Below are 16,166 nucleotides of genomic sequence, written 5' to 3'. Positions count from 1 at the left end.
AGCTTGCCAGAGAAGCTTAAAGATCCCGGAAGCTTTATGATACCATGCACATTAGAGGATGCTTGCACCAAGACAGCTCTATGTGATCTTGGGGCAAGTATTAACCTAATACCTGCATCCACTATCAAAAAGCTTGGTTTGACTGATGAAGTTAAACCAACCCGGATATGCCTCCAACTTGCTGATGGCTCCATTAAAATCCCATCAGGCATAATTGAGGACATGATTGTCAAGGTTGGGCCGTTTGTCGTCCCTACTGACTTTGTAGTGCTAGAAATGGAGGAGCACAAAAGTGCAACTCTCATTCTAGGAAGACCTTTCCTAGCAACTGGACGAACCCTCATTGACGTCCAAAAAGGAAAGATAACCTTGAGAGTCAATGAGGATGAGTTTAAGTTGAATGCTGTCAAAGCTATGTAGCATCCGGACACGCCAAAAGACTGCCTGAGCGCAGATATTATTGACTCCCTGGTGGAAGAGGTCAATATAATTGAGAGTCTCGAATCAGAGCTAGAGGACATTTTTAAAGATGTTCAGCCTGATCTGGAGGAACCAGAGAGAACAGCAGAACCTCTGAAAACTCCTCAGGAAGAGGAGAAACCTCCTAAACCCAAGCTCAAACCACTACCACCATCCCTAAAATATGCATTTTTGGGAGAAGATGACACTTTTCTAGTGGTCATAAGCTTTGCCTTAGAGCCATAGGAAGAGAAAGCACTGATTCAGGTGCTAAGGACACACAAGACAGCTCTTGGGTAGTCCATAAGTGATCTTAAGGGCATTAGCCCAGCAAGATGCATGCACAAGATCCTATTGGAGGATGATGCTAAGCCAGTGGTTTAACCACAGAGGCGGCTAAATCCAGCCATGAAGGAGGTGGTGTAGAAAGAGGTCACTAAGTTACTAGAGGCTGGGATTATTTATCCTATTTCTGATAACCCCTGGGTGAGCCCTGTTCAAGTTATCCCCAAGAAGGGAGGCATGAAAGTGGTTCATAATGAAAAGAATGAACTGGTTCCTACAAGAACAGTTACAGGGTGGCGTATGTGTATTGACTACAGAAGGCTCAATACAGCCACCAGGAATGATCATTTTCCTTTACCATTCATAGACCAGATGCTAGAAAGACTAGCAGAACATAAATACTACTGCTTTTTGGATGGCTATTCAGGTTACAATCAAATTGCAGTAGATCCTCAGGACCAAGAGAAAACAGCATTCACATGTCCATCTGGAGTATTTGCCTACAGGAGGATGCCATTTGGTCTGTGTAATGCACCTGCAACCTTTCAAAGGTGCATGCTCTCTATATTCTCTGACATGGTGGAGAAGTTTCTGGAAGTCTTCATGGATGACTTCTCAGTATTTGGAGACTCATTCAGCTCCTGTCTTGACCATCTAGCAATTGTTCTAAAAAGGTGTCAAGAGACTAACCTGGTTTTAAACTAAGAAAAATGTCAGTTTATGGTGACTGAAGGAATTGTCCTTGGGCACAAAATTTCGAACAAGGGAATAGAGGTGGATCAAGCTAAGGTAGAGGTAATTGAAAAATTACCACCACCTGCATTTGTTAAGGGAATCAGAAGCTTTCTGGGGCATGCAGGATTCTATAGGAGGTTTATAAAGGATTTTTCAAATATTGCAAAACCTCTGAGCAATTTGCTAGATGCTGACATGCCATTTGTCTTTGACACGGAGTGTCTGCAGGCGTTTGAAACTCTGAAAGCTAAGCTGGTCACAGCACTGGTCATTTCTACACCAGACTGGACATCACCATTTGAACTAATGTGTGATGCTAGTGACCATGCCATTGGTGCAGTATTGGGACAGAGGTATAACAAGCTTCTGCATGTCATTTATTATGCTAGCTGTGTTTTAAATGACGTACAAAAGAACTACACAACCATAGAAAAGGAATTGCTTGCAGTGGTTTATGCCATTGACAAGTTCAGATCTTATTTAGTAAGATCAAAAGTGATTCTGTACACTGACCATGATACTCTAAATATCTCCATACAAAGCAGGATTCAAAACCCAAACTCATAAGATGGTGTTGCTTCTGCAAGAGTTTGATATAGAAATAAGAGACAGAAAAAGGGACAGAGAACCAAGTAGCAAATCACCTGTCCCGAATAGAACCAGTAGCAGGAGCGTCCCTCCCTCCTACTGAGATCTCTGAAACCTTCCCGGATGAGAAACTCTTTGCCATTCAGGAAGTACCATGGTTTGCAGACATTGCAAACTATAAAGCTGTGAGATTCATACCCAAAGAGTATAGCAAGGTGCAAACGAAAAAATTGATTTCTGATGCAAAATACTACTTGTGGGATGAACCATATCTCTTTAAGAGGTGTGCAGACGGAATGATCCGTAGATGTATGCCTAGAGAAGAGGCACAGAAGATCCTAAGGCATTGCCATGGATCACAATATGGAGGACATTTCGGAGGTGAGCGAACAACCACCAAGGTTCTCCAGTGTGGATTCTACTGGCCTACTCTCTATAGAGACTCCCGAAAATTTGTACGTAACTGTGACAGTTGCCAGAGAGCTAGTAATCTGCCCCACGATTATGCCATGTCTCAACAAGGGATCTTAGAGATTGAGTTGTTTGATGTATGGGGTATTGACTTCATGGGGCCTTTCCCACCATCATACTCAAACACTTATATCCTGGTGGCAGTAGACTATGTATCTAAATGGGTAGAGGCAATTGCAACACCCACTAATGATATTAAGATAGTGATGAAGTTCCTCCAGAAGCATATCTTCAGCAGGTTTGGTGTCCCTAAGATACTGATCAGTGATGGAGGTACCCATTTCTGCAATAAACAGCTTGACTCTGCTCTGGTCCGATATGGAATTAACCATAAAGTGGCAACTCCATATCATCCACAGACAAATGGGCAGGCTGAAGTCTCAAATAGAGAACTAAAACGAATCCTGGAGCGGACTGTAAATGCCCGTAGAAAGGATTGGGCAAGAGGTCTAAATGATGCTCTGTGGGCATATAGAACAACATTCAAGACTCCTATAGGGACCTCTCCATACCAGCTTGTGTATGAAAAAGCTTGTCATCTGCCAGTGGAACTGGAACACAAGGCCTACTGGGCAACTAGGTTCTTAAACCTTGATACTAAGGTAGCTGGAGAAAGGAGATTACTCCAGTTAAATGAGCTGGAAGAATTCAGACTCAATGCTTTCGAAAATGCCAAAATTTACAAGGAGAAAGCAAAAATATGGCATGACAAAAGGCTGTCATCTAGAGTCTTTGAGACAGGACAGAAGGTCCTGCTGTTTAACTCTAGGCTCAGATTGTTCCCCAGGAAAATGAAATCCCGGTGGAAGGGCCCTTATGTGATTACAAATGTGTCACCATATGGCTATGTAGATCTTCAAGATATTGATTCTGACAAAAAGTTCATTGTTAATGGACAAAGAATCAAACATTATCTTGAAGGCAATGTTGAGCAAGAATGCTCAAGGCTGAGACTAAGTTGAAAGCTCAGTAAAGTCCAGCTAAAGACAGTAAAGAAGCGCTTGCTGGGAGGCAACCCAGCCATTATCAATAATTATATGTTTGTAATAGTTAGATAAGTCTTTTTAATTTTGTTTTCCTTGTTAATTTATATATTTTCAGTGAAAAAGTCAGAAAAATGGAGGTTCAAGACAAAGCAGAGAAATCACAGAGAAAAGGAGCTCACTGGCGTCAAAATGCCAGTAAAGAGGCAATCTGGGCGTTAAACGCCAGAATGGCTACCATTCTGGGCGTTAAACACCAGAATAGGCAGCATTCTGGTCGTTTAACGCCAGAATTGGCAGCATTCTGGGCGTTCATGTTTAATTCAAATTTTTCTGCATCAAATTAGCACAACCATTCATTTTTCAAGTTCAATTTTCAAAAATTAATAATCTCATAAAATCTTTTTAATTCTTCTCCAATTCTTTTCAATTCTTTTTCAAAAATTCATTCATCTTTCCAAATCCTTTTCAAATCTTTTTACTAATTCATATTATCTTTTATCTTCTAGAAGCATAAACAAAAATTTAGATTTAACTCCCTCATATCTTTCTGTTATCTTTTAAATTTTTGGAAAGAATCTCATCTTTTTCATATCATGTTTATCTTTTTCAATCATATCTTTCAATCATATCTTTTTCATTTTAAATTTTTGAACCCATTCCCTCCCTCCCCTTTATTTATAAATTCGGCCACCACCTTTTGTTCATCATTGGAATCCTTCTCTCCATCTATTCATCTCCTTTCTTTCTATTATGCTTGAGGGCAAGCAAAGCACTAAGTTTGGTGTGATTTTCGTGATCCCTAAGCCAAAATAAACAAAGCTCATGGCTCCCAAAGGAAAACAAACCACTTCAAGAGGCAAGAAAGAAAGCAACTCAAAGCCACTTTGGATGCATGAGAAATTCTGCACCAAAGAACATGCAGACCATTACCTCAAGATAGTGTGCAGAAGAGCAGTGATCCCGAAAGTTAGATTCAATCTGAAAGAAGATGAATACTTGGAGATCCAAGAGCAGATTCAAAACAGGGGCTGGGAAGTCCTGGCTAATCCTGAGATATATGTTGGAAGAAATATGGTCCAAGAATTCTATGCAAATCTATGGATGACAGAGAAGTAAAGATTAGAGGGAACTGCTTTCTACACCTTCCTGACTATGGTCAGAGGGAAGATTATTTACTTCCACCTTGACAAAGTGAGAGAAGTTCTTAAACTTCCTCAACTGCAAGATGACCCAAAGTCCTTTAATAGGAGAATGGCCAAGGATAAAAGGCTGGATCAAGTTCTAGAGGACATATGCCTCCCTAGAACCAAATGGATTACCAATTCAAAAGGTGTCCCAAACCAGTTAAAGAGAGGAGATCTTAAACCAGTTGCCAGAGGTTGGCTGGATTTCATTGGGCGTTCTATACTCCCAACCAGCAACCGATCTGAAGTCACTGTCAAGAGGAAGTGATGATTCACTGTATTATGCTAGGGAAGGAAGTAGAGATTCATCAGTTGATCCCTATTGAAATTTACACGATTGCAAACAAGGATTCCACTGAGGCCAGATTGGCCTACCCGAGCTTGATTAGCCTGCTATGCAAAGATGTGGAGGTAAAGATGGGTGTGGATGAATTTATCCCAGTTGAACGTCCAATCACCAAAAAAAGTAATGGATGGATCTCAAATTCAAGATAACCCCATCAAGAGGGGGGGTGCATGAACTCCTTCCAGAAATTCCTCAGTTTGACTATTGGGCTTGCTTAGAAGCATCTGTTACCATGCTGCAAGAAGTAGTGAATCAAATCAAAGAGGAGCAGCAGAATCAAAACAGTATGCTTTGCAAACTGCTCATAGAACAAGAGAAACAAGGGCATGAGATACAGGAGCTAAAGCGCCAGAAGCTATCTCTTGAAGAGCCAGGCGTCCCACAAATTGAAGGAGCACTTGCCTCTCTAAATACAGGTTGTTGAGTCCTAACTCTGTGATAACTTTTGTTATTAGAGATCTATTTTAAGAGTTACTTGAGCCTTAGTAGTAGAGTCATTTATCTTTATGTTTATTTTCTATTTTTGTTTACTTGGTCATTAGTATTTACTGTCCATGTCTTAAGGTTATGAATAAATTCCATGAATCCCTCACCTTTCTTAAATAAAAAAATGTTTTTATTTGCAAAAGAATAAGAAGTGCATGGTTTCGAATTTCATCTTGAAGTTAGCTTAATTATTTTGATGTGGAGGCAATACTTTCTGTTTTCTGAATTAATGCTTGAACAGTGCATATTTTTGATAGTGAAGTTTATGAATGTTAAAATTGTTGGCTCTTGAAAGAATAATGAAAAAAAGAAAAATGTTATTGATAATCTGAAAATTCATAAGATTGATTCTTGAAGCAAGAAAAAGCAGTGAAAAACACAAAGCTTGCAAAAAAAATATTTGAAGAAAAAGAAAGAAAAAGAAGAAGCAAGCAGAAAAAGCCAATAACCCTTTAAACCAAAAGGCAAGGGTAAAAAGGATCTAAGGCTTTGAGCATTAATGGATAGGAGGGTCCAAGGGAATAAAATCTTGGCCTAAGCGGCTAAATCAAGCTGTCTCTAACCATGTGCTTGTAGCGTGAAGGTGTCAAGTGAAAAACTTGAGACTGAGCGGTTAAAGTCGTGATCCAAAGCAAAAAGAGTGTGCTTAAGAACTCTGAACACCTCTAACTGGGGACTCTAGCAAAGCTGAGTCACAATCTAAAAAGGTTCACCCAGTTACGTGTCTGTGGCATTTATGTATCCGGTGGTAACATTGGAAAACAAAATGCTTAGGGCCACGGCCAAGACTCATAAAGTAACTGTGTTCAAGAATCAACATACTAAACTAGGAGAATCAATAACACTATCTGAATTCTGAGTTTCTATAGATGCCAATCATTCTGAACTTCAAAGGATAAAGTGAGATGTCAAAACCGTTCAGAAGCAAAAAGCTACAAGTCCCGCTCATCTAATTGAGACTAATCTTCATTGATATTTTTGAAATTCATTGTATATTCTCTTCTTTTTATCCTATCTTATTTTTAGTTGCTTGGGGACAAGCAACAATTTAAGTTTGGTGTTGTGATGAGCGGATAATTTATACCCTTTTTGGCATCGTTTTTACATAATTTTTAGCATGTTTTTGTTAGTTTTTATTAGTTTTTATTTCAAAAATTATATTTCTGGACTTTACTATGAGTTTGTGTATTTTTCTATGATTTCAGGTATTTTCTGGCTGAAATTGAGGGACCTGAGCAAAAATCTGATTCAGAGACTGAAGAAGGACTACAGATGCTGTTGGATTCTGACCCTCCTGCACTCAAAACGAATTTTCTCGAGCTACAAAGACCCAATTGGATCGCTCTCAATTGCGTTGAAAAGTAGACATCCTGGGCTTTCCCACAATATATAATAGTTTATACTTTTCTTGAAAATTGATGGCCCAAACTGGCGTCCAAAGTCAGTCTAAAACTTTCTGGCGTTAAACGCCAGAACTGGCACCTTTTTCGGCGTTAAACGCCCATTCTGGCACCCAGGGTGGCGTTTAACGCCAACTTTGGGCATATGCACGTGGAAGCTTGAAAGCTCAGCCCAGGCACACACCATGTGGGTCCCGGAAGTGAAATTTTGCACTATTTACACTTAGTTACTCATTTTCTGTAAACCTAAGTTACTAGTTTAGTATAAAAACTACTTTTAGAGATTCATTTAGGGACTTATGACATTTTTTACACTTCATATTGTATTTCTGACGGCATGAGTCTCTAAACCCCATAGGTGGGGTGAGGAGCTCTGCTGTGTTTCAATGGATTAATGCAATTACTACTGTTTTCTATTCAATCACGCTTGATTCTATTCTAAGATACTCATTCGTACGTCAATTTGGAGAAGATGATGATCCGTGACACTTATCATTATTCTCAAATCTATGAACGCGTGCCTGACAACCACTTCCGTTCTATCTGAGCTCAATGTAGTCATTGGGCGACAGCTTGAGTGCGTATCTCTTGGGTCTCTGATCCATGGACCGAATCCATGAAATCAGAACCTTCGTGGTAGAGGCTAGAACCAATTGACAGCATTTCTGAGATCCGAAAAGTCTAAACCTTGTCTGTGGTATTCCGAGTAGGATCTGGAAGGGGATGACTGTAACGAGATTCAAACTTGCGAATGTTGGGCGCAGTGACAGTGTGCAAAAGGATAATGGTCCTATTCTGACGCTAGTGAGAACCGACAGATGATTAGCCGTGCGGTGACAGTGCCTGGTATTTTTCATCCAAGAGGATCATACAACCTGCCATTGAAGGAGCCATGCGTGTGTGGAGGAGAAAACAGTAGGAAAGCAGAAATTCAGACGACAGAGCATCTCCAGAACCTCAGCATGTTTCTTATTACTGAATCATAAGTACTATTTATTTCATGTTGTTTATTTTTCATAAATACAATCACTCTTATCACTAATCTCCTCACTAAGATTTACAAAATAACCATAGCTTGCTTCAAGCCGACAATCTCCGTGGGATCGACCCTTACTCACATAAGGTATTACTTGGATGACCTAGTGCACTTGCATGCTGGTTAGTTGTGCGGAGTTGTGAAAAGTGTTATCACAATTTCGTGCACCAGGGGCCCACTTGGTGAGTGTTTGGGCTGAGCTTTGATGAGATCCACGTGCTGTGAGACCTTTAGGGTATTGAACGCTGGCTAGGGGGTCCTCTTTGGGCGTTTGGATGCTGGTCTCTTCTCCTTGGGCGCTGGATACCTGAAAGGAGGCAGGAGGCTGGCATTGGACGCTAGTTTTGGGCCTTCTAATCTGAAGCAAAGTATAAACTATTATACATTTCTGAAAAGCTTTGGAAGTTAGCTTTCTATAGCCATTGAGAATGCTCCATTTGGACTTCTGTAGCTGCATAATTTGCATAAAAATACACAAACTCAAAGTATAATCCAAAAATGTGAATTTAACACTAAAACCTATGAAAACTTAATAAAAACTAAACAAAACATGCTAAAAACTATATGAAAATGATGCCAAAAGGCATATAAAATATCCGCTCATCAGTCACAAATATAATATATTTTATTGACGTCTAGCGCAAAAAGAGAATTTAGGAACAAGCAAATCATAATAATTTTTTTCTTTATTTTCTGTTATTTTTTTATCTCTTGTGAGTAGTTATTAGCTTTAATAATTCTTCACAAAAATTGAAATAAAAGATAGTCATAAAAGATAATTTATCATTAAATGTTTGGGTCAGCTATCTTCGTTAAAACTGGACTACATCCCTATATGACATGTTGTGAAAGTAAGGCAACTAAGATTGATTTTGCTCAACATGATACTGTTAGGGTAGAAAAGCGATAAACAAAACAATGTAAAAGTAGATAGCCATACCTTATCAATTGAAGGTGTCAACAGAAGAAAAGAGGGAGAAGAAATGATCAACAATAATCAGTAAGCCTGCAACCATGAGAAACTGAATTTACATGAGAATAGGGATTAAATTTGGTGAAAGGAGAAATTGAACAAAAAATTTCTAAAAAAGATGGAGGAACCACCAAATTCATTGATAACTCATAGCTCGCGGACAATTTGGCGGTGGAGAGTGGTCGATTTCACCACGGTGAGAGTTAGGTCCGTGCCAACTGAGAGAGCCCATATGAACTTTGCCATGAAAATACAAGATTGTGGCAAACCTCTGTATAATTTGACGACGGAGATGCAAGTCATTGCAAGTAAGTCCTATGTTGAGAAAGGTTAGCCATTGATTCTCCTTCATCGGTAACTTCCCATAGTTGAGGAGTACTTTTCTAGTAGTGAAGTGTGAGTTGAAATAAAGAGTGAACTACTAACTCGGCCTCTGTCCATTTCGCAAAATGACAAAGCAACCCATGATGAATAAAGCAATCTACTTCAGTCCCTATCCCATACTTATGTGACACAAGGCGGTCCCTATGGGTGAATTTGCGGTAACTACGAACGGAAAATGCTGAGCTGTCACGGTGAGCGTGTGTTAGCTTGCTGATGTGGATGAATGCTGCAGACGTGGACAACTCAAATGGTCAGGGGGTTAATTGTCTCATCCATCTCAAATGGTCCGGGGGTTAATTGTTCCCATTCACGTTAACCAAAACGACCTCCACCTACCAGGCCGCTGCGTGCCTCCGTCTAAGAGATCATCTCCTCAGCCGCTCCTCTGACAACAACGAGCTCAACGTCCTCCCTCACGCTAGCGAGAATCCCATGCGCCGCTACCTCACTGCCTGGGACCTTACCTGGCTTGCTTTTGGCTCCGTCATCGGCTCTGGAATCTTCGTAATCATTGGCTAGGAGGCCCGCACCGATGCCGGTCCCGCCATCGTTCTCGCCTACACCATCTTTGGCTTATCCGCCTTCTGTTACACCGAGTTCGCAGTCGACGTCCCCGTCGCCGAAAGCTCTTTCTCCTTCCTTCGCATCGAGCTTGGTGACTTCATTGCCTTCCTTGCCACCGGAAACATCCTCCTCGAGGCTGTTGTAGGCGCTGCCGGCCTCGGCCATTCGTGGTCCTCTTATTTTGTCACTATACTTGTCATTGTGTTTATCATCGTAGATGGATTTGTTCATGGTAAAGCCTCAAACCTAACAGCATTCTTCCCAATGGGGATGAAGGGAGTGTTCAATGCTATTGCAGTTGTGTATTGGTCTTATTCAGGTTTCGACATGGTGACAACTATGGTTGAGGATGGTGGAGGTTGGTTGGGGATGGCGGAGGTAGGCGGTGGTGGCGGTTCCTCCATTCCGGCATAGCAGTTGAGCGAAGATGGAAGAGGGAGGTCGTTTTGGTTGACGTGAATGGGGACAATTAACCCCCTGACCATTTGAGGTGGATGGGGACAATTAACCCCTGACCATTTGAGGTGTCCACTCTGCAGCATTCATCCACATCAGCAAGCTAACACACGCTCACTGTGACAGCTTAGCATTTTTCGTTCGTAGTTATCGGAGATTCACTCACAGGGACCGCCTTGTGTCACGGAAGTATGGGACAAGGACCGAAGTGGATTGCTTTATTCGTCAGGGGGTTGCTTTGTCATTCTGCAAAATGGATAGGGGATCGGGTTGGTAGTTCACTCTAAAAAAATGTTACATTGTTGAATAACCTTTTATTAGATTAATATCAATTCAAAATCATTTGATATACTCACTACAAGAAAACAACTCTATTGCCACGCTTTTAAAGCGTGGCGAAAAGCTGAAAAAAGCGTGGCAAAAGCTTTTCGCCACGCTTTTTGAGCTACCGCCACGCTTTTGAAAGGGTGACCTATGAAAGGGTGGCAATTGCTCTATCGCCACGCTTTTGGTGACCTATCGCCACGCTTTATTCTTTGCCACGCTTTTGCAGATCGCCCCGCTTAAAAAGCGTGGCCATATGTGAGAGATACGGCCACGCTTTAAAAGCGTGGCGATAGCGAGATATACGGCCACGCTTTTAAAGCGTGGCGATAGCGAGATACGGCCACGCTTTTAAAGCATGGCGTTAGCAAGATACGGCCACGCTTTAAAAGCGTGGCGATAGCCTTGACAAATTTAAAAAAAAAATCTTTTTTTTTTTATTTTCAACCCTTTTTTGTTACCAAACCTATAAATATATTATGCAATTTTCATTACAAGACAAATCAAACAGTAATTAGTGACAATTTTTGGTATGATTATTTTATACATTAATCCTCATACAAAACTTTCCAGGTTTTTTCAGTAACAAAAAACCCTCCTATCAGCCGAAATTCACTAACTAAGCAAAACGCATGTATAATTACAAAAGGAATGCAAAATTAATAGCAGATATGGGGTCTCAAGATCACGTCAGGGTCCCTCATTTTCTCTATTTTATCTTTTTCTTACAACCTTGTGACCAACAAGTACATAACCGAGCTCAATATCCCTCTCTCAGAATGATTCCCAACAATGTTTGGTGGAGCTGAAAAAAATGACACCAACATCAACAAAATGATTTCATTTCCTTTTCACATAACATAACAATGAAGAAACAAGGAATAACCCCATTGGCAAGCAAGCTCAGTTCAAGAAAATAAGGAGAGTTTGAGAGAATGGCTACTATGACAGGCTCAGTTAAAGAAAAACTAGTTGGAACATTCACTGGTTGAGCCTGTAATGCAAGATATATATATATATTAAAAAAAACTCAAAAGCTGCATGCAAGATATATATCCAATGCCTAATAATACTTCATAATCAATTAGGTATACTCGTCATAATTTAGTCCAGAAATCATCACATGCCGCAGCCCCTTTTTTCTTTTATCAAGCAATATACATAATCGAATATATTCAAAAGTGTCCTAAGGTTTACTTTTATGCAGTTTACCATTAATCAAAAAAGAGGGGGTGGAGGTTACCTAATTGATCAACAACTTGGCCATAAGCCCATAACACAAAAAGAAACTTAAAAGCCTTCAGTCTTCACCCTTTACTGCTATGTACTTTTACTAGTTGCATGTTAAAATTTGCTTAATTTTAGTCTTCTTTATGTTTTCCAAATTAAACATCTCATTGATTTTAAAGCTAGTATAACTTATTTAAATATACTAAAGTTATTGTGAAATTACAACAAATATGCAAAAGTGAGTTGGTGATATGAATAAGCATGCCATGTACTGAAGAAACAAGCAATTCTAACACATCATTGGCATTGCAAAAGGGTACTATCATACTATTTAAACACAATGCAGCTCAAGCACGAAAAATATTAAATACCTACTGTTCTGGTGGACCAACATTGGTTGTCCTTGTATTCAGTATATCCTCAACGCCCTGTGAGTTACTACTTTCATCCATACTTCTTGAATTTTTATACTTCCCACTACTCCATTTGGCTCCTCTGTTTGTCCTTGAAAACTTTGAATTGAAAGGTCGCTGAGTTTGGGCAACCGAAGAATGTCGCTTCAAAGCAAACAAAACATCATCCGATGTACTTCGAATTTCAGATCCAAACTAGATAGCTTTGGCCCTCCAAACTAGCTTCCATGGTCTTTTAAAAAAGAATAATCATTAGGAAACCTTAAATCTATGATAAAAAATTTTGAATTTTCTTCAAGTATACCTATCATAATGTAAAATCCTGGAAATTTTATAAGGTTTAGCCACTTCAATATCAGAAGATGTGAATTTAAGTCCAAACCTTAGCGAATTTGTCTCGAGTTTGAGTCACTATAAACCAAATTTTCAAATTTTTTTATTAAAAATATTGGTTTTCTAACATTTTCGTTTAAATAAAAAGATAAAAGAGCAAGAATGAAAACAGAACCGTACCTCGTCAAAGACACCGGCGGGACTGTCCTCATAGCTGGCTAGAAAGAAGCCACCCAAAGTGTTTCTGTATCAAGTAATAATCAATGCAACCTCTGTTTAATTTCAAAGTTTAACATAATTTACAAGTCCTATCAAAATTCAAAAGATTTTAGAATGATTTTACCAGTCTTGAAAATTAACCAAACAAAAATATCCCCGAGTTCACATCAGCAACAGTTAGTCTTCTAAACTGACGACATTTCTTGGATTCAATATTTACAAATTGCCTAAAGACTCACACCCTTTAAATCTGTTTCAGCTGTATCGAAAATCATGACACATCACTGTATCGAAAATCAAAAGCTGTTTCTTTTTCCTTGGCATTTCAATTCCAAAAACTACTTCAGTTAATTCGATTTGAGGAATATTCATAACACATCACTGTATCAGCTTAGGTATAAACTTACAAAACTAACCAAACTAACTGAACACTAGCTTGCTTTAACAGTATTGCTTATTTGTATGATAAGATTCACTCAATCTGATCTAACATAAACCCTAAGATGAGCAGAGAAAATATTATTTCACACTGAATCAGCAATTAATGTTTAAAACAGGAAGAACAAGATCAGAATATGGTACGGAAACATTACCCCAAGCCACAGTGCATTCCTCGTTAGTTGCACTAGCTTGATTAGCTTGCACTTGATACCTAAAACCACCAAATAAAAATATTTTAAAAGCAAAAGATCATAAATCGAAGTAGTTGAAGTCAAAGAAGAAACTTACAGAGATCCATGATGTGGTTCCTGCAGATGGCACAGTCATCCACAACAATATTTGCAACCAATAACAGAAGCGCTTGATATTGATAACTTCAAAGTGCGAGATAATCGTACTAAAAAAAGGAACAAGTTAGGGTTTAAGGAAAACGAACCCCAATCCCATAGAGCAACAGCATTCCACTTCTTGATATCGAATCAGATCTTTGGAATTGGAGGGCTTGGAGGAGAAGAGATCGTCGGAGGGCTTGGAATTCGATTTTAGCCCAAACTGAAACAATGCTCAAGTCATAACCAAAACAGAGTGCACCTTTGTGGCTTTTTCATTCCAGAAAAAATCATGTACATCCACAGCATCGCAAACAACGCAAATATTGTGATCAAGAAGGAACATGCGTGTTGAGCATGCGATTGACAGAGAGAACGAATCAGGGGAAAATGAAAATGGAAAGGGAAAGCCCTAAAAGTAAAAACAACGGAAAAAATCGAGAAAATAAAAAAATAGAAGCGTTGGAAGGGAAAATCGATCAGACCTTTGGAATCGGAGGGCTTGGAGGAGAAGAGATCGTCGGCGAGCTTGACCTTGCCGTCGCCCATGTTTGGTGGAGCTCGAAGGTGAACAGAGAGATCCAGAAAGATCGGTAGAAGAAGAAGAAAGAGAAGAAGAGTATGAAGATGAAGATGAAGATTAAGAAGATGAAGAAGAAGTGGTTTCGAGTGACGAAGAGTGACGAAGGCGAAGGGCGAAGGGCGAAGGGCAAAGGTTGGGAGGAGCTCTTCCAGGCGAGTGGTTTTCGAAGATTAGGGTTAGTGTCAATAGGTTGGGGACCGGGTTGGGGACCGGGTTAGGGACGGGTTTGGGGCCGGGTTAGAGTCAATGGGTTGGGGACCTCTCGCCACGCTTATAAAATGTTGCTGTTTCACTCTACGGCCACGCTTTCGAAGCGTGGCAGAAAAAAAATATTTGGCCACGCTTTTAAAGCGTGCCAAAAGAGTACCAGGATATGGCCACGTTTTGTAAGCGTGGCCGTAATGAGACCCTGTCTCCACGCTTTTAAAACGTCCTTGTTTCTCTCTATGGCCACGCTTTTGAAGCGTGGCAGAAAAAAAACGTGGCTGTTTCTCTAATCAATTGCCACCCTTACAAAAGCGTGGCCGTTGATCCTTTTTGCCACGCTTTTGAAGCGTGGCAAAAAAAAGTGGCCAAATCTCTAATCTATCGCCACCCTCATAAAAGCGTGGCCATTGACCACTTTTGGCCACGCTTTTGAAGCGTGGCAAGAAAAAAGCGTGGCCATAAGCCTTTTTTCTTGTAGTGACTTTTTTGATTATATCAAAATTGATAGTAATATAACATTTAAAACGTACATTAATTTGAATTATTATAATAGTCTTGTTCATCATGTTCAAGTTTTACATATTTGTATAAATAATCGAAAATTATAATTCAATAGATAAACCGATAAAAAGTAACATCTATAAAGAGATATGAGTGACGTAAGTCTATTATTCTAAAAACTGAGACCAGCCAAACCAATAACCAAAGGTCAATCTAGCCCAATCTTTAAGTAAAACCTCTTAGGTAGTGTTTGTTTTCAAAGACTAGGACTAAGATTGAGATTGAGAGACTGGACTTAATATTGTGTTTGGTGGTTAGAAAGTAAAACTAAAATTTCAGTTCTAAAACACAAAATTTCAGTCTTAATCTTCTAATCTCAATCTCTCTTCCAAACACAGCCGTAGTTCCTAAACTGATAATGAATTAAAAAACTGATAAAAAACTAATAAACTAAATCAAACTGGAAACTGCCATTCTTTGGATTAGGACTTAATTAATGTTATTTTTTATCTAGAAATAAAAAAGCCACAACAAAAACCAAGTATAAATTCCTAATCCATATACCCATTCTCTTTTTTGTCAACAGTTGAGTTGGATGCACTGAACCGGGTAACATAAAAAATACTGATCAGGATGGGAATCGAACTAGAAAAAAAACCAATTGCAACCATAACAAAAGAGTTATAAGGTGCATAGTTATAAGAAATGGATTGGATCGGTCAATTCGATCAAAAAACTAGTGAACCAGACTCTAAACTGGTCTGATTTAATATTCTAATTATTTAAAGATAAAACCAGTCAAATTTATCCGAACCGTATCCAAACCGATCAAAATTTGGTCAACCCGCTAATTTTCAAAAACACTCCTGAGGTATGATCCAAACCCAAGCTGGCAATGAGCCATAGCTCACACGGCATTTCGTTCCCTCCCCATCTCAAAGGTCTCGGATTCGAGTCCTACCAGCTACAACCGAAAAGAAAAAAATTGGTAAGCATGTGAGGAGTGTATAAGTGTGTATTGTGTACCTAGAATTGGGGGTTGTCCAATCCATTGGGATACTTAGGATTGGAGTTGTCCAATTCACCGACCAAAAAAAAAAAAACCAAACTCAAAAGCATTGGAGTTCCCCTATAGCCACTGAGCTAGTTTTTTAATATAATGTGTGTTTTATTTTAAATATATTACATACTAAATAACTATGATCAAATTAGGCCTTTTTTTTTTTGTCAGAA

Source organism: Arachis ipaensis, chromosome B04, assembly GCF_000816755.2.
Source record: "Arachis ipaensis cultivar K30076 chromosome B04, Araip1.1, whole genome shotgun sequence".
NCBI classification, from domain to species: Eukaryota; Viridiplantae; Streptophyta; class Magnoliopsida; order Fabales; family Fabaceae; genus Arachis; species Arachis ipaensis.
This window is presented reverse-complemented; position numbering follows the sequence as displayed.